The sequence below is a fragment of the Cibotium barometz genome, chromosome 62 (assembly GCF_041138505.1).
Source record: "Cibotium barometz isolate CiBa-2024 chromosome 62, ASM4113850v1, whole genome shotgun sequence".
NCBI lineage: Eukaryota > Viridiplantae > Streptophyta > Polypodiopsida > Cyatheales > Cibotiaceae > Cibotium > Cibotium barometz.
Genome location: NC_141107.1, coordinates 19,221,308 through 19,249,050, shown reverse-complemented (window position 1 = coordinate 19,249,050; position 27,743 = coordinate 19,221,308).

Genomic DNA, 27,743 nt, shown 5'->3' with positions numbered 1-27,743 from the left:
GCTTCTTATCTAATCATTGAAAAGGAATATTTGATGGGACTTATTCAACCATAGTTCTAGATTTTGTGTTAAGTCATTGTTGATCCATTGTGTGCATAACATCACCAAAGTATCTATTAAGAAAATAAAATCTCAATTAAGTTAGATTGCTATTCCAAGCATAAGCATGGCAATAGTTCTAGATGGAAATTTATTTAGCTCTCTAAAGAATTGCTATGGTTGTCCTATCTATAAGAGAATATATTTCTTTTTTTAAAGGCATTCTTATGTTTGTTATCTAATCATTGAAAAGGAACATTTGATGGAACTTATTCAACCACAGTTCTAGAGTTTGTGTTGTGACCCATTGTGTGCATAACCTCACCAAAGTATCTATTCATGGAATTAGAATCTACAAAATCTTGGTTACTCAAGTTAGATTAGTGTTCCAAGTATAAGCATGGCTTACTCAAGCATATGCATGGCAATAGTTATCATGTGATCTACATATTGTCACCATGGAATTATAGTCTACAAATCTTAGTTACTCAAGCATATGTATGGCAATAGTTATCATGTGATCTATATATTATCATCATGGAATTATAATTTATAAATTTTAGTTACTCAAGCATAAGCATGGCAATAGTATCGTGAGATCAACATATAAACATCCTAATATCATGAGATCTACATATTTTCATCAAATAGAGTAAACATGCTCTCTCTCTCTCTCTCTCTCTCTCTCTCTCTCTCTCTCTCTCTCTCTCTCTCTCTCTCTCTCTCTGTGTCTCTGTCTCTCTCTCTCTCTCTCTCTCTCTCTCTCTCTCTCTCTCTAGGGTGTGTTTTTAGGGGGAAGTGTAAAATTTTTGTTTTATTAGTGTCCAAGGAAATCAAATTTAATATATTTAAATGTTTATTAAAAATAATTGATTGATTATTATCTCAATCGATTAACAACATTTTATTTTTCCCTCCTTATGCTTATAATCAATCTAAATATATTTCATTATTTTGGATACTGACTGATTTCATTGTATCTTACTTTTAATTATCATCTCATTATTTTAAAAAGTAATTTTTAATTTTCTCAACTTATAGATTTTCCTTATTCCAATAAAAATCATAAATTTTATTTATCCATGGGCACATGTGTGTGTGTGCGCGCGCGCGCGTGTGAATGTGGGCATCATGCACATGCATGTATATGTGTGCATGTGCATGTGTGTGTGTGTGTGTGTGTGTGTGTGCACGTGTGCATGTGCGTGTGCAAGTATTTAAAACACCCCTCTTTTTTGAAAATTTAAAATAAAAAGAGGGGTGTTTTAAATACTTGCATGCATGCACATACTATACCAGTTTTTATAAAGTAAACCCCACTTTGTATGTGTGTGTGTGTGTGTGTGTGTGTGTGTGTGTGAGAGAGAGAGAGAGAGAGAGAGAGAGAGAGAGAGAGAGAGAGAGAGATTGGGGGAAAAATTACCATTGGGCATGCATAAATCTAGCCTAGGTTATGTGCGTGGGTCAAAGACTATCGATATAGAAGGTTGAACTATTGGACATCAATTCTCCACCCTCATATTGTATTGTCCAGGTACCGCAGCACTGGCTAGCACATATTTGTACCCCCCCCCATTATGAGGAGTAGCCATGGTTAAGTAGCCTAAGCACCCTGGCATCCCCATATTCACACAAGAAGGTGGCCTATGAGGCTAGATGGTTTAGAGATAGCTTGAATTAGATTTGGCACACTTCCAAATAGGCTACATGCTACACCAGATAGTTATCTTATAAGGGTCCACACATGGAGTAGGTAGACTTTACTCTTGGACACCCTATCTTGACATTGTGGGGCCCAAACGACACCCAAGATAAGCTTGGATGGGCGTGGGAGGTGGGATAATTGTTATACAATTTTTAGTATATCTTTATTGGCTGAGTCTACATTGCGGACGATGACATCGACTATGACCGTAGACCTATGTGGTCATGTCATGGCTGCCCTGCATATATAGATACACGGCCAGCCCCTTCTCCACACACAATTCATCAATCATCATTGTGAGTTTACTCCTTGCCTTCTACTAGCATTATACAACCTTTGTCTTAGTAGTTTAGATCATCCTTTCAAAGCTCCCTACACAAGAGCACATGGATGTGGGGCTTTGCCATCTATTATATCACTTCAGTAATACAATATTCTTCTCTATCTTTGGTATTGTGCAATTTGATTTTAAAGTTTTTTCTTATAAAATATCCTACTTCTTGTGAGTATTCTCTTGTATACACCACACGTTGTATCATCTTACATAGAGGCTAAAGAATAAGTCAGTGTGAATAAGGGGCCAAGTATATACGTGAACTATAAGCCCTAATCATAATTACTTTTTTGATAATCAAATACTAATCACTTTCTTGCTCCAAGGAAGCCTTCATGGTTTTACACCCTTTTGAGTGAAACGTGTGGTACTTCGTGAGTGTAAACCTTAATTAAGAACCACGAATGAATGTGTATTTGGGCCTTTCATCAATATGAATTGTTAATCTTTTTGAGTTTCTTGTGTTAACATATTTTCTAGCTTATTTTCTTATAAGGATTAGCTTGGATTGAGTGGTTCTTCCTCAATCCTTATAAACCCCCATTCTTAAATAGGGCTCACACTCGAAGGTTTAAATAAACATAGTTTTCTACTTTCCACCTTAGACTTAAAAAAAAAAGATACTAGACCATACATGTCTATAGGCATAACCTTACGCCATCATAAACTATTAAATCTCATTGGAGGATAGTGTAAGATCCCTGTTCCCACCGAGCAACAGATTCAGGATACTAGCAGCGGAAGTAGCACTTCTCGCGCGGGACAGGGGTCCCACATTCGGGGCCTCACCCACGGATATCCGGATAAGAGACTAATCCGTCGATTGTTCCAAAACCGAACCCGGAAAACTTCCTTTACCGGAAAGCACGGGCGATTCCACCAGGATAACTTTTTACTCTAACGTAGTCAAGATCATTTCTGATTGAGCTGATCCAATTACATCTATAAGATACTTGGTCAGATCAAGGGAGAAACTTGCACTTGGATCATTGGGATCAACGCTTTTTTCCCCATTCAAGAGGCACAGCCGTTAATTCCTATCCATAGAACAGTTACTGTCTGGGATTTATTTTATCTATCGTAAAAACAAAAGTTTGAGTCTCGATTTACGGATCCATCAGTCCAGCCTAACCCCATCCAGTCCCATGGGTTAGCCAACCGCCCAACCACTGTAATGATGGGATCCAATTAAGAATTTGGTTAGGTTTTGTCCCGGGTACCAAGGAAAAGAGTTCCAAGGCCCCCTAACCGGATGTTCATGCAAAATAAAACTAGTCACACCACTCACACACCCAATATGAAATTGCCTTTTCACAGATTCAACCAGTTTAAAACAATCCTTTAATAAAACCATAGTATCACTGATCACCATCTTCCAATTTATCCAGTTGATTCTTAATTTTTCCATCATTCCTTCATCAGAGTATCTATGGCATCATTGGCAACTAGGACGCTCACCACCTGTCCACTCAGGGGCCGTTTCCTAATCCCTAGCCCATAATACTCGGCAATATAATCACTTATCAAGATGGACTCTCGTTGAAGATCAGCAAGATCAACCAACAGATCCATATAAAGGGCCATGGACTCATCCATTGAAGACCAGCAAGGTCAATCAACCAGATCCATGCCCGATTTCAGAAAACAACTCCAACTCTGTTCCAATATCTTCCTCGACGCACGCGTGGGTATCCTAGGCGACCCAGAGCCCGAGCACCGTATGGTCAGCACCCTCTAGGATCCTTCGCAGGTGACCTAGCGCTTCACTCATAGGTCGCTTCCTTGGCCCCTCATCCACCGTACCGGAAGCTCACCATTTTAATCGCACCGAGGCTGGTCAAGACCTCGGCCGACCTTGCTACGCGAGACGTCCTTCATTGACTCTCCGTCAGCAGTTGCAACATTATCAGTTAGGTCTCACGACCTTAATCACAAGATAGTCACAATGCTCCCCCAGCAATCTTGACATAAAACAGTCATTTACAAACAGCATTTACAAACATTTTACAATACAGTTTCTATTTTTACTTTCATTTTTCCACATTATCCCTCATCAATCCACATTACTTATTCCATATTCCATTTATATGTATACTCATCCCATCACATCATTTTCCATCTCAACACTTCATATTCCTTCACATCACATATCGTATATTCACATCCATACATATATCCACATCCACATCCACATCCACATCCACACATCCACATCTACATCCATACATCTAATTTCACATCCACATCTACATGCACATTCATGCATCCACATCCATACATCCACATTTACATGCACATTCACATCCATACATCCACATCTATATGCGTACATTCTCATCTACATGCATACATCCACATCTCTATGCATACATCCACATCCACATCCACATTCACATTCTCCTCATACATCTACATCTACATGCATACATCCACCTCCACATCCACATCCACATCTATACATCTACATCTACATGCATACATCCACATCCACATCTATACATCTACATCTACATGCATACATCTACATCTCCATTCACATCCACATCTATGCATCTACATCTACATGCACATCTCCACATCCACATTCACATCCACATCTATACATCTACATCTACATGCATACATCCACCTCCACATCCACATCCACATCTACATCTACATGCATACATCCACCTCCACATCCACATTCACATCCATACATCTACATCTACATGCAACATCCACATCTCCATGCATAATAAAATTCTTTTAATTAATCTAGGACGATAGTTCCTAGAATATGGTAGGAAGTCCTCTTTTTATGCTTTGAATGAATTTATTTTATGCATAATTTCTATAAAAATTTTGCCATAGCTCCGCTACTATGACTGATAAATCTCAATTTTTTTTTCTAAGGGATAAAGCTTATCATTAAGGATATAATTAGAATGGTCTCTAATTGGGTCATCAATCCATAAGGGATTGAATCATCAATGTGCATAAACTAAAAGTATAGAAAAAAACCATTAATTTGGCCTCAAGCATAGCTTAATCTTGGATTAAGGAAAAGCTTTATGAAAAGCTTCATTTGGATTGAGAATGGGTCATGAGTATGACCATTTCTTGAGTGAGAGAGAGAAATTACATAAAAACCATTATAATTTAAACATAAATGGAAATTAACTTCAATAGCATTTATTAAATTATGTAACTCTTCACTACTATTCACCAATTAACTTCAATAGCATTTAAAAAAAAAACCATACCAATTAAGCTTCTCAAGCTTGAGAGGGGTTGAGAAGAGAGAATCATTGAGAAATTATAGAAAGATCAAAATTCAATATACTTACCTTATAATTTGCTTGATTCTTTATTCACGGTAGAGGCCCCCAACCAATCAATTGGTTTAGTATGTTGATGGAGCCACCAATGGGGATTGAAGAAAGAGAGAAGTATCAAAAACTAGTGAATTAAAGAATTCACAGCTCTTGGCTTAGGTAGAGTAGAGTAACAATACATAAGACACTCTATATTTTGGCTTAGGTGGAGTAGAGTAACAAGGCATAAGACACTATATATTTTGGCTTAGGTGGAGTAGAGTAACAAGGCATAAGACACTATATATTTTGGCTTAGGTGGAGTAGAGTAACAAGGCATAAGACACTATATATTTTGGCTTAGGTGGAGTAGAGTAATAAAGCATAAGACACTATATTTTTTTCAACAAGGGGAGGCTTCTATTTATAGGAAAATTTGAGCTCCTAACCAAACAAACTGATTCTAGAATTTTCCAAGTCAGTTTGGTCACTTTTTGACCATTTTTAGGTCAGTTAAGCTAACTTTTTGGAACTAGACTTGAATTAGGAGAGAGGAGAGATGAAATATCTCAATTTTTATGAGTTTAAAACTCATTCAAGAATGTGAAATATGCACCTCCTTTAAAGAACTCCCCTTCCTTATACATATGTGTCATAATGGAATCATTTTAATATTGCTCATAGTTTTTTACTAATAAACCTTGTACATTTTCAACTCTTCATCTTATGTGAAATATGCACCTCCTTTAAAGAACTCCCCTTCCTTACATAGGTGTCATAATGGAATCATTTTAATATTGCTCATAGTTTTTTACTAATAAACCTTGTACATTTTCAACTCTTCATCTTATGTGAGCATTTAAGGGACTCCCCTTCCTTACATATGTGTCATAATAAAATCATTATACCCAAAATATCTCATATTTTTAATATTGCTCATAGTTTTTTACTAATAAACCTTGTACATTTTCAACTCTTCACCTCATGTGAGCATTTACTCATTTTTGGGTATTTTCTTTTTACAATTTGGATTTATCTCCTCCCTACACATGGATTGATGCTATTGGCCCATAGGAACCTTAATTGGACCATAGTCTAAAGATTTCTGAAAATCTAGACCCTTAGACTAAGGTTCTTTATACCTATTTCCAATTAATTCCAATTGCACATTTGAAAATTCTTTTTGAATTTCTGTTTCAGGGGAATTCATCTTAATTATATGAGATATTTTTCTATCCAAAAATATTCAAAATCTGAATATTCTCTCTCTAGAATATTTTCTCTCTCTAGGTTAAAACAGTTAAAAACAAGGTCTTTATATTTCTGAAGAGTGATTGATTATAGGGGAAGATACTCGACATCAAAAAAGGGGGTTGGGGGGAGGAATCTTACAGATAGTCTAAAATATATAATGATGTCCAAGGACTATTGCTAAAGCTTCAACCAGTGGAGTAGCTACACTTATGTGCTTGGCCACATTCATCTGTTCTTGATATCCATTTGTGTACTTTCATTTGATATGCATTTGTGTACTTTCTCCTTCTCCTTTAGCCATAGCATTCAGGCCTATTACTTTAACCTATAAGAGATATATGTGCTCTTCACAAATATCTTCATTGGATAGCCTATGTTCAAAATAAATCAGGTTTTTGCCTTGAGTATAAAAATTGTGTGCTTGTTCATCTGCATGACTCCACTATCTAGCTTGATATTATAAAAGTAAATGGCTACCTGTCATGTAGGATCTTTGATACATATTTTTCTTAGAAAAGTGGAAAGTGAAAAGTGAAAAGTGAAAAGTGAAATACAAACCCTCAATAAAGAAAGATTTAAAGTCTATGGGCTATAGCTGCTATATCATGCATTTAGAACCTACCCATGGAGAATTACATCTTTGTTTATATAACAACAACAACACTCTAGCCCATGTAGCTCTATGCCGGTTTCATTAACATCAAGATAAAAAACAAAGGACTAAGGGGTTAACATGAAGATCACTGACATCCCATTAAGCTAATGTTATTGAGTTTAAAATAAATTTCAAGGTCACTATAACACCAATGGTTGCGCATAATTGAACCAACTATTGTAGTCACCATCATGAAAGAGAAATCATAAAGCTACAAGGTGGAACACTCAAGCGCAAACATAAAACTATAAGGTGGAACACTCAAGCACAAACATACCTTAAATCCTACATATTGCAGTGCCTAGCCATAGAGAAGATCGTATAGAGTGACTCAAGTATAAACATACCTTAAGAAGTCCTATTATATATTGTAGTGCCATAAAGAAGATCATATAGAGTGACTCAAGTGGACATTTCTCTCTATACTAAGAGCTTACTTCATGGGGATTTGGAATTTAAAAAAATGACTTATGGTCTACAAAGAACCATCTAGAATAATTGTTGTAGAATTCAAAGCTACTAGTACTTGGTGGGATTAGTCAATTTGTATTAATCAAGTATAAACACCTTTTGAAAGCAAAAATATACAAAGTTGCAAGAGGCCATCATGAATATTGTGAGCTTGTTAGCTCAATCAAAAAGTGGTCACATGGTTGTATTAATAATGAATTCAAGGATAAGGCACTTAACATCCAAAAATTGTCAACTTGAATAATAAAAGTACAATTAGTATGAAAAGGAGTAAAAATTGAGTATTGATATGATTTTGGAAAGGGTCAATTTTATAAAGTGAAAATATAAGGCCATGGCTCCTCAGCTAATTAATGTTTGGAAAGGGTCCATTTTGTGAAGTGAAAATATAAGGCATTTAGGTATTAATGTACTGCACAAGGTATATGGCACTAGCATGCATAGTCGGTAAAGGTGAAACAAGGTCAAGTATGATGAAACAAGATGATTCTCAACATTCAAGTATCAAACCATAATTTATGAAAAGAAGTCATTTTTCTTAGGCCTAGGTTGTAAGAAATACATAATTCATAGCCATACATGTGTAAGTGTAGCAAGACTAAGGTAGAAGGATTCTTAAATTGAAGGGCTATGTGCAGTGCCCTACTTCTCCTATCGTTTCCTATGAAGTGAGTTATCGACTTCTATATAATATCTTAGAATTAATGCTTCAATTTATCTTTGTTAACTAATTCTTAGATTAAAGCAGTGAAATCTAAGTCTCTTGGGCTCCAATTTCATGGAAATCAAGGTTATACCCTACTAATAGATGAACATAGATTTCCCTAATGCAAAAGAAACTTCAAATGAAAATCATAATCAATTAAAAAATACATCTAATGCTCCAAAACCGTATGTTTTTTGGAGTGTGACCTCCTAATCAACATCAAGCAATATTGGGTGATCCCAATAGCTTAGAGTGGATGGAAAAATAGAGCTAAGCCCTAGGTTATGTTGAGAAATGTGGTGCCATAGAGCACAAGCAAGAGATAGGGAGTGAGAATGAGTAGCCAAGCAAGAGGCATGAAGCCACATGAGCAAAGGGTATTATCCCACATTGGTGTACAAGCCCAAGGGTGTACCTCCTCATATAAAAGGGGGCCATTTCAAGTAATGAACATATCACTTGCACTTATTTCAAGTCTCTTTATATATCCAGGGTAATTCGTCTTGGTGTCTAATTATACTTGAGTGCATCTTAATTAGCACACACTCATCATCATGAGTTCACCTAGGTATCACCCACCTTAGATTAGTTATGCTAATTGTGTTGTCATTAGAGTAGGAATAACATCTCATTAGGTAGAGTCTTATCATTAGTAGAGTTTGATCCTTAGTTTTAACATGGTATCAGAGCTTAGGTCTAGCTCTCCTAGCTTAGTTCTTTAGTATTAGCAAGTGATTTAATAGGTGTTTAGTGCTTGATCATTAAAAGTCCTTTGCTCATTATCATTAGGGATTAATTAGCTTGGGCTCTCAAACTTGGGCTTGATCATTAAAAGTCCTTTGCTCATGATCATTAGGGATTAATTAGTGAGTAATTAGCTTGGGCTCTCAAACTTCTCCACATTATTTCTTCATTAAGGTTTATCATTAGTATGAGAGAGAGAGAGAGAGAGAGAGAGAGAGAGAGAGAGAGAGAGGCGCTTGAGGGCATAGAGAGAAATAGATCTTTAAGTAACATAGGCTTTGCTACTATACAAGCAAACTTGTTGCTTGTGTTGGGCACGAAAACAAAAGAAGGAAGCAGTTTTCTTTTGGCTATTGTTTTTCAGTTTCCAAACGACAGCCAGAGAGAGTGAGTAGAGACAAGCTCGATCAAAGGCAACCACAACATTCTGCTACAAATGGCCATCACAAGAAGCCGTGTGAGTTGTCTACAACGTCAAAAAGGAAACACGATTGCCTGCAACGTAAAAAAGAAGCCAAGTCTCCATGTAGTCTCCAATACCTACAACCAAAGGCTACCTCCATAAAATGCTTGAGATCAGATGGTGGGGGAGAATATTTCTCCAATGAGTTCAGCGATTTTTTGAGGAAGCATGGAATTAAGAGATAGTTCACAGGCAGGTACACTCTACAGCAATAGAATGGTGTTGCGTAGTAGAAAGAAAAAATAGACACATTGCAAAAGTGGCATGTGCCTTGATGTGGCTGAAAAGAATATGCCACACTATTTTTGGGCAGAAGCAGTAGCAACTGTTGTGTACATTATGAACAGGACACCAACTATAGCTATTCATGGTATGATGCTTGAAAAGAAGTTTAGAGGCATAAGATCGGATGTGTCTCACTTGAAAATGTTTGGGTGTATTGCATATGTATGTTCCTAATGAAGTGAGAACAAAGTTGGATCCAAAGGTGGAGAAATGCATCTTTATTGGTTATGCTATGGAGCAGAAAGGTTATAGATGTTATAAAAGCCTACCACTTATGAGATGCGAGTAAGCAGAGATGTTATTTTTGACAAGATGAGTAGTTGGTATGCACCAATAGTGAAGGTAACAGAAGATGCAGATGTAAGAAGTACTGATGCTACACCACATGTAGAGTAGCAATCACAGGTGCTTAGTGGACCTGGAGAGTCCTCTAGAAGTGGATCCAATGTTAGCCAATGGTCAGGCAGTTTGAGGATAGATTTAGGTACACATGTATCATGCAGAGGGAAGGAAAAGCTAGATCAACCTTTTGTGCCTGATTTGTTGGTAGGTCACTCATATGTGTGGTGACTCTAGAGGTTCTGAGCAGAGCCTTGATGAGGAGCTTCGCATTCCATCTGCGGTTACTCCTAGTGCGAGGGAATTTGAGGACACCTGGCAGTGATCCAGGTGTACACAAGTCTATGAGGGTTAGGTACCTTGTTGATAGGTTGAGATGATGGATATACAACCCATCATTATGCTTACATGGTTAAAGCAGTACAGGAATTGAAGCCCACTTGTTTTGAGCAGGCACTATGAAATAATAAATGGGAAGATGCCATGAATGAGGAGATGGCAACATTGGATTCAAATGCAACATGGGAGTTATTGCCTTTGCCTAAGGAAAAGAAGGCAATTGGATGTAAGTGGGTGTATAAAGTCAAGCATAACACTGATGGTCTAGTGAGCAAGTATAAGGCAATATCGGTGGCCAAAGGCTATGCACAGACTTATGGCATTGACCATGAAGAGACATTCAGCCCGGTTGCAAGAATGGCAACCGTGAGAGCTGCTATTGCTATGGCTGCAAAACAACAAAAGGTTAGTCTTTACATCGGATGGATGTAAAGAATGCCTTCTTGCATGGTGATTTATAAGAAGAAGTTTACATGATGTAGCCACCAGGTTATGAGAGTGATGCACACCCAGATTTTGTGTGCAGGTTACGCAAAGCCTTGTATAGCTTGAAGTAGGCACCCAAAGCATGGTTAAACAAGATCTAGGAGTATCTTGTTACCATTGGATTTCAGATATCCAATGTAGATTTTTCACTTTATGTGAAAAAGACAGATAGAGGGATCATGCTATTAGTTATCCATGTGGATGACTTGATTATCAATGGTGGTGATAGTGATGTTGACATACATGATGTCAGGAGGGTTTTGAAGCAAAAGTTTGAGATGAAGGATTTGGGTGAGCTGTGATATTTTTTTGGCCATAGAGGTGGTGAGATCACCTTATGGCGTTTTGTTATTATAGAGGCAATATGGCATGGACATGTCATCCAAGTATGGTATGATGGGCTGTAAGCCTATTTTAGTGCCATTGGAGCAGAACGCAAAGCTTTCCGCAGATACAGGTGAGCTTTTGGAGGACCCCACTACATACAGGCGCATAGTGGGTAGCTTGATCTACATGACCATTACTAGGCTAGACTTGAGTTATGTTGTTGGACTTGTGAGCTAGTTTATGCAGGCCCCTAGGAACCCACGCTTGGATGCAACTAGACGGATCCTCAAATACATAAAGTCCACAGTTGATTATGGACTTTAGTGTTGTAGATTAGAGATCTACCAGTGGTTTTATGTTCTCATTTGGGAGTGTTGCTATAATTTGGAGCAGTAAGAAGCAGCCAACAGTTGCCTTGTCGAGCACATAGGCAGAGTACAGGGGTGTTGCTATGGTAGCTTATGAGGTATCTTGGTTTTAGAAGCTACTTGGTGATATGGGTGAGCTCGTGGATAGGGCAGTTGTCATTTATTGTGACAACATGAGTATCATATAGTTGGCTAGTAAGCCAGTATACCATGCTAGAACAAAGCACATTGAGGTGCATTATCACTTTGTAAGGGAGAAAGTTTTAGGAGCAGGTATGTAGATCTGGTATATGTTAACCACAGAGGATCAGGTGGCTGACATCTTCACGAAGGCATTGGGCATAGAGAAGCTCCACAGGTTTAGGAGCTTGGTTGGAGTGCAGTGTGTGGAGTTGAGCTCGAGGGGGAATGTGAGATATCGAGCTCAACTAGTGCTACACGGACATTGATGACCCGCTTGGGTGATAGCTTCTGCACTTATGTCACTCGCACGGTTGGTGCGAATATGGATGATATGCCGCCAGTGGATCAGAGGTTGTGTGACACCCACTTTGAGAATCAAGTCCATCTCTTGCATCATTACATCAAAACTTTCATTATGAGGCAAAGAGTGGCGTATTTTGTAAGGGAAGTAGACACTACCCATTGAAGCTACAAGCTCAATTTAGTAAGACCTTTCTTAGCATGACAAAAAGCACTAAAAGAATAAGCAAGCTCATTGGAAAATTATCACACATTTTGGAAAGTACGAGTACACAAAACATTACTCTAAAAGCCTGCTTAAAGCACATAATGGCAAGGCACCCAATTAAAGGAAATTAAGCACAAGGTATCATACGAAGAGCTTCACGTCCACACTAAAGAAGTAGTTAAAGCCAGAATTGAAGTAGCAAAGACCAAAGAGCCGACAAGAAGAAGGAGACGTCATTGACATCGACATCAAAGAAAGGAAGAGAAAATCATGAAAAATAAGCATGTGCAAGTAACAAACGAGCTACCAATCACTACCCATTTCTTAAGCAAAAATATGTTGTTTTAAAAAAACCCACTTCCTACAAAAAGTGCTTGTAACTAGCCTCTGGGACCGATGACGTACGCAAGCTGGAAATTCATTCCTCACCTAGAGCCAAAGTAGCATCAAGGGGGGGAAGTTCCAAAGTAGCACATGAGCCAAAGTTGCTCATAGCACCTACGAAGTGATGCAAATGTAAAACACACGACCACCACAGAGACGCTATAAAGAAACACCCTAGAGGAGTAAAAAATCAACCCAACCATCTCTAAAAATAACCTCTAAGCTATAGAGTAATCAAGCCAAAGAGTCTATGAGTTACCAAGCCAAGTTAGAAATAAGCGGGGTAGAAAATATGTTGTAAAACTTGCATTTGACCACCACGTAGTAGCGTAAGAAAATGGCACCAATGGGAGGTGTTGAGACATGTGGTACCATAGAGCATAAGGAAGATATAGGGAGTGAGAATGAGTAGCCAAGCAAGAGCAAAGTCTAGCATGAAGCCACATAAGAAAAGGGAGTGAGAATGAGTAGCCAAGCAAGAGCAAAGTCTAGCATGAAGCCACATAAGAAAAGGGAGTTATCCCACATTGATGTTCAAGACCAAGGGTGTATCTACTCATATAAAAAGGAGACCATTTCAAGCAATGAACATATCACTTGCACTTATCTCAAGTCTCTTTATGTATCCAAGCTAATTCATCTTGGTGTCTAATTGTACTTGAGTGCATCTTAATCAGCATACACTCATCATCATGATTTCACTTAGGTATCACCCACCTTAGATTAGTCATGTTAATTATACTTAATTAGCATACACTCATCATCATGATTTCACTTAGGTATCACCCACCTTAGATTAGTCATGTTAATTGTGTTGCCATTAGAGTAAGAATATCATCATATTAGGTAGAAGTCTTATCATTAGGAAAGCTTGATCAATAGTTTTAATCAACTAGTTCCTAGCACAACAGTAATGCTAAATATGTTCAAAAGCTTACCTTAGCCTTTCCGAAGCATGTGTTTTTGGGTCTTGTCTTTAATCCACAAATGCAACTTCCCATTATGGGTGCGCTAGCTTGTCCGCATCGTATCCTCACTTCATTGTCATATAGCGGAATGCTTCTTTGCCAAAAGGGTGAAGGAAGAGCTCTCAATGCCTAGATGGTCCATCACGTCACACTAGAATGATCCTTTTCCAAAGAGGTGAAGGGAGATCTCTAAATGCCTAGATGGAGGAAAGAAGGTGTGGTCCTTTGTGATGGTTCACTCTCATAAAAGGTAGGAAAAGAAGAAGCTCATGCAAGGGGGAAACCTACAAGTAAACCTATTCAAGCAGGCATCCATCTAGCAAGCATGAATTTAAAAGCATATAAGCAATTATGAAAAGGAATGATTGTGTGTTTCTCATAAGAAAACTATTGCAAGGAAATGATTGTGTGTTGCTTATTGTCAAAAATGACTTATATACAAATGACTAGTTTTGGCACTAGGTCGACCAAACTAAAAAATAGTATGATCTCTATTACTAGTCTTTAGCAGCTATGTACACTAATTCTGTAGACTTTCCCTACTTGACAGTAAGAATATGTAAAGTTGATTTATATGTTTGAGTGCCATCTTGCAAAAAATAAGTGCTTGTTCGTGTGGGTAAGATGGAAAAGTGCCTTATGGTAGGTCGTGTTGGATGGGGAGGAGATGCTTTGCATGCACGTACACACACACACACACACACACACACACACATAGAGTCGTATATCAAGCTGAGAGAGAGAGAGATGTGATGTGATGTGATAGCTAGAAGTACTATATGATAATAATAATGTGGAGTACAAAATACTAATAGTCCTAGGGCTAAAGTGCCCAACACACTAGAGTGTGTTCACATGGGGAAAAACTTGTTGGTCCCGCATCTGCAGCTAGCACATCAAGGGGATCCAGTGTTGGAACAAGTGATTGTGGTTCTAGTGAAAGTGCATTGTCTGCACCTGCGTTCCTTCTAAACAAGAACAATAACTTGGGTTCTCCCATTCTCTAAGCGAAACTTTTCGAGTGAGGGAAAGATCGAGCGACACATTCCAAGGAACAGGCACACCATAGTAATGTGCAACACAAATTCAACACATCTAGGAATGGATTTCAACACAAATCAATTATTACAACATCACAATGAGAAATGAGAACACCAAAGCATATGGGAAAAAAGCTCGTGACAATGTTTTAGTGAACACCAAAGGTGTGCAACATAAATTCACCACAAAATGACAATAACAGAAGCACATATCAAATTCTAACACTAGCCAGATTACAAAAAAGATATAGTCAAAACAAAACATGGAATGCCAAGTATGGCATATATCCATATGTGTCAATCAATCACATGTACATTCGTCTCGTCAACAAAGGGAGGACTCTCGAGTATCTTCGATCAACTACCATAGATGAAGCCATCGAGTATCTTCGATCAACTACCATAGATGAAGCCATCGCCTCTGCATACTCTGGTAGTACACTTTGACACCAAAAAGAAAGGGTAGAATAAATTTATGTCACATATAAATCAACGGAATATTCAAACAAATGGAGAAACAACAATTCATAAATCCACAAATCCATAATGTAATATAGCAAAAAATGGCAATCCAAGACCAAGTGGCATGGGGAAGCTCACTAGTCATAGGGGTTCGCTCTAGCATGTACATCTATATTATCGCCAACATCCCTTGAGGTACCCACATTTGCCTGCTTCCTTGGCCTCCTATGCAGCATAGGGATCAAAAAGGTAGACATAATATGCTTATCCCTATCAACAACTGCACAAGCGCGGCCTATGCGTAGGCATGCTTGGAAAAGTGGCAGTGTCCCACAACCGAGCTCCAAGCATATACCATATGGTGGAGAAAGCATCTCCATGAAGCATACTACGAAGGGCACACTATGCTCCATCACACCACGCAACTCCTCCCCTAGAGGTAACCTGGCCCGCACATCGGATGTGGCCCGCACATCGGATGGCAAGTGGTGATAGACTACAGAATCCTTAGGCTTCATGCCCAAAGCCTCAAAGCGAGGCACACTCTCTCAGTAAAACGAAGCTACAACCATCCCACACCTTCGTGTAACGAATATCATGGAGGTACAATACTACAAAGTACACAAGAAGACATTGTAAACATTTTCCAATCATGCAAAGTTGATAATGCAAAAAAGTGGCCGAGGGCAAAGCAATTACCTCGGTGCGTAAAGAGGGATGCATCACAAGAACTCTCCTCTTGCTATCTCTAAGTTAGAGACACGACAGTAGCTCTCCACCCAACCAATAGTGTATCCTATTCAAATGCAAGGGACATTATGAAACAAAGTAATAGAAACTAGACATTTGTAGAGTGGCTGGATTGTTACCTCCTATGGATGCCATCACAAGCAGCGCTCCAGAATCTGATAGAGTAGAAGCTGTCAGTGAAACACCATAGTGAACATGATCCTCTGAATGCGCATCCCATTGTGGACGTGGAACCTGTTCGTGGTGGAGAGAACTCCGCCAAATGGGAGATATAAGAACACCAAATCCATAGCCCATAATGCTAATCTGCCCTTCCTTAAATACTGTTTGCCCTTACTTGCACACCTAAGTATATGCTCATGGACTTGAGTGTAGGTGGTGTTCTTCAATCCTGTAATGAAATCACATCCTATCTCCACATAATCACCAACTGCTGCAATACAGTTGGGTTCTTTGAGCTACATAGTAGGGCCTATGGTATCCTCATAATAATAAACATAGGACATGGATTTCTTGACATGTAGCCTACCATGCCCACCTACACAAAAAAGGTAGACACATAATGCAAAGGAATAGAATTCTTAAAGATTGTCACAATATTAAACACAAAGGAATAGAATTCTTAAAGATTGTTACAAAGAATCCTTTTACTTCATAGATTGAAAAGCAAAGAAAAGATAACTGAGACATGTATACCAAATGGTTGTGATGGCTCTTCTTCCCACACATCTTGCGTGTTATCCACGTCACATGGCTCATGTAAAATTGGCTAATTTACTGGACGCTTGCCTTAAACCAAAAATAGGTAAGAAGGGTTTACAAATCAAGTCACATTTCACTAGAAAAAATGGACAGAGTCTTCTTTGTAAACTCAACGAATTTTCAAAACCAAGACAACAACCATAAGCCTTTCAAGGCCTCACGCTGTGTGTGGCATACAATATGAAAGACTCACTGGCCTTGTAAAATAAAGTGTGGTCTTGTCCACAAGATAACAAACATAAAAGTATCATAATCTGATTGACAATACACACTCACCTCTTTTCTCCTTAGACTCAAACAAGTCCTTTTTCTTTGCTAAAACGTGTCTCTTTGCCATGTCAAGCCACCAAGGACAATTTGCCATTTCCCACTCTGTGAGATTTTCCATCTCTTGAGGGTACATACAAGTGGCCTCCTCTGCAGCATCTGTCCACTTCCTAGCCATCATTGAGATCGATGCAATATATCCTCTCTCCTTCAAAGTTGAAAAATACCTAGTTGAAAATTTCACATATAACGTTGCATGCATAATAGCTCAGTATTGATCCATTGAAGGACTAGTGTCTAAATAGCCGAGAATTGGAGTTACCTAAATACTAATCTATGAGCAGCTAGCTGCACCAACTGCTTGTTCTTCTTAGCCTTGTTGGTTACTCCCTTCTCCTTTTTCTCCATGTGTGTCTCTAGAGGAAACATGGCCTTTCTTCTCTCCAATTTGATTTCCTCATAATATTCCGACAAGGACAAATCCACAGGTAAGACCAAGCCCCCTGGAATTTCAACAAAGTCCCTTAAGATGTCTCCAGCCGAATGCAAATATTCTCGAGCAAGACTTCCCTACGTATCCAACTACAAAAGAACAAAAGATTAGCACATTAACCACAATGATCAATTATTAAGGCAGGTGCAAGGTGAGGAATGGTAGATAGATTAATGAACTTTGATATGAAAATTCAATGAGCACATTATTGAGGTGGCCTTCAATGTGTATGGATAACCTTGCAAGAGAGAGGGTGAATGCAGAGTGTCTTGGGCAAGAGATACTAGCAGGATTTGAGCAAAATCAAGGCCAAATAGAGAATTGGTGTAGAAAGCAAAAGGCTTGAACGATTTTTGTCACCTGTTCTTTGTGCAATGGAAAAGGCCAAGAAGGTTTCCTTGGAGCTATACTGCATGGAGCTTAGTGGAAGAATGAAGTTTACCTTTTGATCATAGGCAAGCTGAAAAGAAATGGGAAAATCAAAGTTCGAAAGTGACAATTTCTTTTCGCAATGTTGGCTTCCTTGGTCTTCTAACCATTTGTGGGCTGCTACATCTGGCAGCCTCCTAGCTAAGTTTCTAGTGCTTGTCCAGAGGTGTGTTTGGTTGGGTTTCCAAGGCTCCCCAAACTGGTCACCTTGGTCCCATAACATGACTGCAGTAATTTGTCCCGTAAATATCATAATTATGCGAGCCTTCAAGCTTCTTGATGTGAAGCAATGAAGAGCTCTCACCTGTGTGGTTGCCATAGCAAAGTGCAACATGTCAATGCCTGACTCCCTGCAAAATGTGCAAACACTGCACCAAAAGCACACAAAGTGCTCACAGTTTTTCTCCCAAGCTTTATCTCCCATTGCGGAAGCATAAATGCAACTTTTCTCCCACTATATGTGATGAAATCACCAAAATCTGGTTGCTGCAGATTTTGGACAGCACCTTAAATGTGCTCTGTTGCCCTTCCAAAGTACTGTACAGCAGTACTAAGTGCTCACCTGTGATGTACCAAACCTGTACCGGCAAGTACAGCAGCTGAAATTGAACCTTTTCCTCACTCAAATCAGTGTACAGCCATGCCAAAACTTGCACAAAGCTGTGTCAAATCTGTACCAGCAGGTACAGTAGCAATAAATGCTATCCTGGCTGTCCAAATGAGTGAAAATCAGACTTTTACAGTCCCGAACACTGCATACAACAATTCCGAACAGAAATTGGGCAAAAGCCCCTTGACTGCAAGCTAATTTCTGAGGATTCAAGGCATAAATGTCTTGCCTGCTGCTTTGCCAAGCTCAACAAGCATAAAATCTTGAAAAGCCCCTTGATTTAAGATCAATTTTTGATCATACATGGTACATTGACGCACATGAAGGCATCTAGAGTGTTCACGATGCTTCCCCCTGGCCACATATACATCAAATACATGAAAGCCCCTTGATTTACAGGCACATTGAGTGCTTGTAAGGCATCAACACATTATCCACAGCATCAAATGCGATTGCCTGCATGCAAATCAATCCAATTGGCACAAAAGCCCCTTGATTTGCACTGCAATTTGCTGCAATTTTGCCCAAATGTGCGATTTCTCACATCATACAGCATGTATGAGTGCTTAATTGCACAATTACATCAAAAGCCCCAAATTTCGACATCCAATTTCCTGCAAATTGATCCTGATTGTGACCAATTTCACCCAATTTTGCCAATTTTGCTCAAAAATTGAGCAATTGGGCACCTGTACCTGCTCAATTGATTACTGTACTTGCTCAATTGCAAATCCCAAAAAAAATTGAGGTAAATACCTTGTAATTTCTGATTTTTCTTTTTGTTGCAGGAAAGGGTGCAGAAAGGGGAACTCCTCAGGCGTGAGTATCCTCAAAGAGAGTAGCCCAAGACATGGGCACAGAGAGATGCTGCTTCACGGCCAGGGCAAGTGTATCGACGAACATGACCTTCTTGCTAGGAAAGTCGACTCGTGGGTGAAGGTGAAAGGAAAGTCGTGGAGGATAGCTCCCATCCTCAGACATTTACACGAGGTAAAATGCGACTATAAAGACTTAGTAAGAGAGCGCGTGAGGGAAGATGTCATAGTACAGCGAGCTACCGTGGCACGTCAAAAGGCGGCAGCTTTGTCTGCGAGGTCGATCTGAGAGGCGATCCGGTCGAGCTGGCCTTTGACGCTCATATTGATGAGGCGAGAGCCGTCCTTGCCGAAGCGGACGATGAAGCCGGCAATGATTCAACGGCTGCTGCCTTCGCCACCTCCGCCTAGTAGCCTTACGCCTTGTGGCTAAGGCTCGACTAATGCCGCGTTCGTGTCCTTGCGCTTCTTCTCCAGTCGATTTACTTCACAGTCAGTCGTCGCTAACTGACATGCCTTTAGCCACTACAAAGGTTTGTTGTTGCAGCACAACATCACTTCGCCTCTCTGCTGAAGGAGAAAAGGCTGCCCTTGACTCCTTCTCTTTCCGCCCACCTGCCTGCGAATAGTTCAACACACGCAGCAAATGAATTCCAGTTGAATTCCAGCGATGAAGCACTTGAGAACAAAACCCTAAAACCAGGGCTCTGATACCAGTTGTGTGGGAGAAACAAGAATTAGGGTTAGGTCATGTGTGGGAGACATACACCGAGAGAACAAGGGAGAGAGAGAGAGAGAGAGAGTTGTGGGGATAAGTCAACTCATCAATAGCATGAGTGTGTGACTCCCCTATCACACATGTATATTGCACTAGTACACATAGTGCACTTAGTACATTAAAAGTACTAAGTGTACTATGTACTATAACTTATGGGCTTGTACACACTATAAGGGTGGGCATAACGCCTTTACCCCAACATCATGGTTTCCATAGCCTTCTTTACACCAGGTGTTCTCATAGCTAGTATCCCAAGTTTCTCATCAAGGCTCATCTCTGAGCCACTAGACTCTCCCCATCAACATGAGAATTCCCTACAGAAATGTCAGGCATACTAAGGGGCTCAACCGCTTTCTCTTTGCCTTTATGTGATGTACTAATCACATTTGCAGGACTGGTATTATGACGTAGCCTGCCACTCCATGGTCTATCAACTGGACCACTAGATGAGGACTCTCCTGGTCCACTCAAAGACTATGATTGCTGACTTGCATTCTGTGCAACCACATTTCCACTCACATCAGCCCCAACAGCTTCTTTTCAACAGCATACCAGCTAGTCATCTCATCAAAAACAACATCCCTGCTTACCCTCAACTCATGTGTAGCAGGGTTATAACACTTGCATCACTTTTGCTCAAGGGAATATCTAATAAACACACATTTTTTAGCTTTTGGATCCAGCTTAGTTCTCAGCTCATCTAACACATGCACATATGCAATGCATTAAAAGACTTTCAGATAAGACAAATCAGGTTTTGTGCTCAAAAGCTTTTGAGGTGTATTCACCACCTCCATCTGTTCTCAAACATTTAATCCAACAGCCATATTGCTTTTCTGCAAAAGCTTTGAAATCCATGAACTTTTCCAACACTTCACTCTTCTCTCTCAGAAAGTATATCCATGTCATCGTGTTGAAATCATCAATGAATGTAACATAGTATAAACTGCCTTTGATAGATGGGTTTTGTGCAGGACCCCATACATCACTATGTACTATCTCAAGTGGCATGTTACTCATATTTCCTTCTCTAGGAAATCTCAACCTTGCCTGCTTTCCAAACTGACAGGCTTCACAAACATGCATATTTCCATCATATTTGAATCTAGGCAATCCACTGATAATGCCTCTTGTTTGCATGTTCTTTAATCTCTGAATATTGACATGTCCAATCCTCTTATGCCACATATCAATGTCCTGTACCACATTTTTACTTTTGGAGAACATGGCTGATTTTAGCCCAGGAATTCCAGCATCCAGCTTAAACAACTTGCCTTCTTTCTTGCCTTTAGCAATGACTCTACATCCATGTTTGAAGTCCTCAACGAAGCAACCATGCTCGTTGAAACGAACGTGTAATCCCTGTTCCACCATTTGACCACAAGCTCTTTGTGATAGAAGGCACGTATAATACATCTGACATAGACTTTGTCTGACCATTGTGCATAACCAATGGTACACTTCCAACATGTGTAATGACGTGCTGGGTATCATCACCTGTCTCCACATAGCCTTTTACATCCATAGGCTTCATATGCTCAAACCATTCTCCATGACAAGTCATATGGTTTGATGCTCCAGAATCCATATACCATGTGTCATCATTCTCAGCATTTGTCATCATTGAACTAACAACATGTTTCATGGCGAACAAATGATTTGTAGTTCCATCATTACTGCTTGATGTATAATTTCCACCACCATGTTGTGCATAATTTCCACCATAATGACCACCACGTTGTGCTCTACCCCCTCTCAAATCATTCTGTTTGCGGAAACAATCTCTTGCCACCATATGACCATATTTGCCACAATAATGGCATTCCACATCTTGCATAGAATTTGGTTGGCCTTGCCAACGTCCTCTACCACGGGGGTTACCTCTGCCTCTCTGAGGTGCATATCCACGACCACCTCGAGCACCATATGAAGGCTGAAAATTCTGCTGTGGTGACCTGTCCTGCCATCCACGACCATTACCACCATGTCCACGAGATGTGAATCTCCCCCTACCTCTAAAGCCTCTCTGCGAATAGAAAGCCTGATTTCTGCCATCATCATGGCTAGTAGATGCATCCAGAAATGAATCACTGAGTTTGATTTCCTCAACAAGTAAGAGTGAAACCAACTCATCAAAGTCCGATAAACCTGTCCTACCATCCACGACCATTACCACCACATCCATGTCCACGTGATGTGAATCTCCCCCTGCCTCTAAAGCCTCTCTGCGAATAGAAAGCCTGATTTCTGCCATCATCATGGCTAGTAGATGCATCCAGAAATGAATCTCTGAGTTTGATTTCCTCAACAAGTAATAGACAGATAATGCAGCACTTTGAATGCTCTTTCTGACCATTGCTTATGAGCAATAAGCTGCTGCTGCTGCTGTGTAGGTTGTCGAGGTAGCTCAGGCTCAGGCTCAGTAGATGTAATGAGATTCCAAAATCCTTTTCCTTTCAAGAAACTCTTTATCATGTACTTCCATGCCTGGAAGTTCTTCCTATCCAGCTTTTCACCAATAATCTGTACTTCCATGCCTGGAAGTTCTTCCTATCCAGCTTTTCACCAACAATATGTACTGGATTATCCGACATGTTTGCTCAATGTGCACCTTTCGCACTCATCCAAATCTGTAACCAAGCCTTCCTCAGCTCAACCACACTCCAATGAGTGTTCCAGATACTCCAAAGTAACCACCAATCTTCAAATTTGATGTAAAAAATCAACCTGTATGCATCCAAGATGAACTGTCTCACGCAGTCCGAGATACCCTGTTTTGATGCACTTCCACGGCTCCAAATCACAATGTAGTGGTGCAATCAAGTATGGGAAACTTGCATTGACACCTAAACAACCTCAATGTTGAATATCAACACCATCTGACATGTGTACAGATCAATTTTTGAAAACCCCTTTCTCTGTTTTGGGAAAAACCAGAAAAACCAGAAAAACTAGTAGTAAAATGGCTCTAATTTCTTCAATATTTATCCAAATTAAGCAACCAGGCATTCATCAGCTTAGCAATAGTGTCCATCAACTCCATGTAAGAGGAATTTGTCCAATTGTATAAGACCAAAGATTAATTTCTTAATTAAAATTGCTTTGTTTCTCTGCAACCAATGGATAGGGTTTTTAATTAGCTCATTCCCAGCTCAATTAGGCATAATTCATCAATCCAATCACACAGACCTCTTCTCCAAAGTGTATAGCAACCAATTGCTAAAGCAATTGCGAAAGGAACCAAGCACCCAAGTAGAAATCGATCTCCTTGTAGCCAAAATGAACAAAATTCTGCCCCGTTTCACAGTAGGAGCTGTGCCGCCTACTGTAGGAGGGTTTGGGAGTGTTTGAAGTATCAATTGATGATAGAACTAAGTGCCCAACACACCTAGGCAAGTGTGTGACCCATCAATGCTTTGGTTTTTACCAAAAATATGCTCCAAATGCATCACATTTTGACTCCCTTTTCTCTATTTTGTGAGAGCTCAAAAAACCAGCAATTTCACTCATTCAAATGAATGTAACTTGCTCCAAAATCACAGTAGGGCTTGCATAGAAGTTGCCAATACATCTCTCATTGTTAGATACATGTTTGTTTTGCCAGATTCACATGTATTTCCACCATACATCAATGCTTTCAAGCTTTAATGGAAAGCTTCCAAAAACCAGAATTTTTCTCTGCTTTGATTTGCTCTAACTTGCTTTGTTTTTGCCTGTATCACCTGCAATCCGCTCAAGGATGTTTAGAAGACCTTACCCGGTAGGCCAAGCTCTCAGATCTGATAGTATTTGGTGTGCTCCAAGCTTCACAGCTCCAATGGCAAGCTTCACAGCTTCTCTTCACAGCTTCTTCTCCCTCTTCTCTTCACTCACTCATAAACCCTAATAAACAGCACAAGGCTCCAAGCTTCATAGCTCCAATGGCAAGCTTCACAGCTTCTCTTCACAGCTTCTTCTCCCTCTTCTCTTCACTCACTCATAAACCCTAATAAACAGCACAAGGCTCCAAGCTTCACAGCTCCAATGGCAAGCTTCACAGCTTCTCTTCACAGCTTCTTCTCCCTCTTCTCTTCACTCACTCATAAACCCTAATAAACAGCACAAGGCTCCAAGCTTCACAGCTCCAATGGCAAGCTTCACAGCTTCTCTTCACAGCTTCTTCTCCCTCTTCTCTTCACTCACTCATAAACCCTAATAAACAGCACAAGGCTCTAATACCATGTTGAAAGAACGGTAGAGGGGGAGGAGACACACACACAGGAGCAAACCCTAATGTATATTGCAAACCCTAACCATAGAGGGAAGCCATCTCCACTCTCACATAAAGCATAATGCCATAATCCATAATCCACACTATACTATGAGTTGTGTCCACACACTACTAACCCTAGCTAATGTCCACACACTATGACCAGCTGGACACGCGGTCATTTATGTCTCACATATGTTCCTACCTAACATGCTAGCACATAGCATAGCTGGCTCACACTGACATCGAGCTTGAATCTCAACAGCCCCTCTCAAGCTCATGATGTACTGCCGATGAAGATGTAGATGAGCTTGGGATATCAAGACTCTCAACACCCATCTGATTCCAGTGAAAGAAACATACACTACAGTGGATGTTGCCAGAGTTTTCCTACACTACAGTGGATGTTGCTAGAGTTTTCCTCAAGCTCATGATGTACTGCCGATGAAGATGTAGTAGATGAGCTTGGGATATCAAGACTCTCAACACCCATCTGATTCCAGTGAAAGAAACATACACTACAGTGGATGTTGCCAGAGTTTTCCTTAAAGAGATCTTTAGATTGCATGTCTTATCCACCACGAGGATAGTAAGTGATAGAGATCCCAAATTCACTTCAAAATTCTGGACTACATTCTTCAAAGTAGTAGGAACTTTCTTGGATCTCAACATAGCCTATCACCCCGAAACAGATGGCCAGACTAAAAGAGTGAACCACGTAATAGAGATATCCTTCGGTCATGCTGCAGCAGCAGGGAACCCAAGAAGTGGTTAAGCCATTTGCATCTGGTCGAACTTGCTTACAATGCTTCTTATCATCGAAGCATTGGAATGAGTCCTTTCTTCAAAGCTTTGTATGGGCAAGATTGCCTTAAACCGTTGACTTAGTCTGACCCATTTTGATCAGAGTTGAAATGTGAGGACAAATGCTTGATGACATGGACCAGCAAATGCAATCAATCCGTAAAGATATAAAGGTAGGCCAAGATAGGCAAAAGCAATATGCAGATAAAAAGGGATCAGAGAGAGAGTTTGAAGAATCAGATATGGTCTTCATTCAACTACCACCAAAAAGAAGTTCCTCCTTAGGGAAATCTCTCCTAGATACTGTGGGCCATATGTTAATATATAAAGAAAGTGGGCGATTTAGTCTATAAACTTTTTCTGCCTCTCCATCTCAAGGTACATAATGTATTCCATGTCAGTTTACTTAAGAAATATGTATCCAACCTGAGTCACATGCTTGATGATGAACAATTGATCTCTCTAACTCAAGGCCAGATGGTACTCCAACCTAAGGAAATCCTTGACGTTCGGGAGAAGATTATCAGGAGCAGAGTCCTCAGAGAATTTTTAGTAAAGTGGAAGTTCTTCCCTCTAGAAGATGCCACCTGGGAGAAAGAAGAAGAGTTGGCGAAAGATTACCCCCACTTTGCGAGATGACGATATCTCACATTTTTCAAGTGGGAGAGGATGTAAGATTCTTCCTCAACCTGAATAATGAATAAGCTTTACTTCAATCCCCTGTAATCATTTCATGTTTTTGAATACAAGAAAATATTATTTTTCCTTGTTTTTGCCTAGTGAGATGAAAAATTCTAGAGAGTGATAATTCAATTTTGAGATATTTTTGGATAAACAAATTCTCCTAACATCAAAAATATGTTTTCTTAAAACAGAAAATCAAATAAATTTTCCAAGGTGCATTAGGAATCAATTGAAAATGACTTAAAAGACCTTAGCCTAAGGGTCAAGATTTTCTAAATTTTTTTGATTATGGTCCAATTAAGGTTCCTATTGGCCAATAAGATTAATCCAAGTGTTGGGATGAGATAAATCTAATGAATAAAAGAAAATATCCAAAAATGAGTAAATGCCCACATAAGATGAAGAGTTGACTGAGTACAAGATTTATTAGTTAAAAACTATGCGATATTACTAAAAAAATGAGATATTTTGGAGTAATCATACAATTTTGACACCTTGGTAAGGAGGGGGGGAGACTTCAAGGAGGTGCCTATTTCACACATGTGAATGAGTTTTAAATTTAAAAATTTTAAGATATTTTTATCTCTCCTCTCTCTTGGATCAAACCGAATCAAAAAGGGAGCTAAACTGGTCCAAATCTTGTCCAAATTCAGCCAACTAAAGCTGGAAAATTCTAGAACTTAGTTGGATTCAATTAGTGGCCTCCCTCATTCTTTTGTATTCTCATCTGTGAACTAGACCATGCCAATATTACATTAGAATAAGCATATTTTCTATTATCCTCTAACAATTTGGAGAGATTGGAGCTTCTCTCTCTCTTCAACCTTCCTTGGAGCTTTCCTCTCAACACACTAACCAATTGATTGGTTGGGGGCCTCTCCTAATAGTAGAGAAGTAAGCAAAACAAGAGGAAAAATGCGACTTTATGGTTTTTCTTTAATCTTCTAAATGTTTTTAACTTCTCAACCCCTCTCAAGCTTGAGAAGTATTCAAATGAATGGTTTTTCAATGCAAATGAAGCTCTCTAATGAATTCTAATGATTAATCATAAAAAGTTTACATTTACGGGGTTAATTTAGGATGTTGTTTTTAAGTATATCTCTCTCCCCCCCAAAGAATCATCATTCCTATGACTAATTCTCTATCCAAATGATGCTTCTCATAGAGCAATTCTCAATTCTAAAATCAAACTCTATGCTAGTCAAGCTAGAGGCTAAAGAAATGGCTTTTTAATGCTTTTATGTTATATAAACTATGATAAAATTATGATTTAGATGCATAAATTGAATTTAGATCTATTGATAGTTAATCTATCATAAGTGTATTACTAAGTCTTATGCTTTTCAAAATTATTAAAAATTATCAGCGGAGCTATGACAAAATTTTTAGAAATTAACACATAAATCATTCTTATGCATAATGTGAAAAGAGGACTTTCTACCATATTCTAGGATTAGTCATCCTATGTTAAATGAATAATTCTCATCATATCCATGGAAATTTAATTTTTAATGTTTATGCATAAATATTTAATTAGAGAAAAAATGAGTTTTTAGTAATTTCATTTTTGTGATAAAAGAGGAATTCTCATGATAATGGAGTCCATGTATTCCAATGGAGAAAGAGAAGTTTTGGAATATTAAAATAATGGATATTCTATTTAAAATTAAAGAAGAATTTTAGATAAATTATTTTATGCTAAATGATGAAAGAAGAATTCCCATCATATTTGGAATTCAATCATTT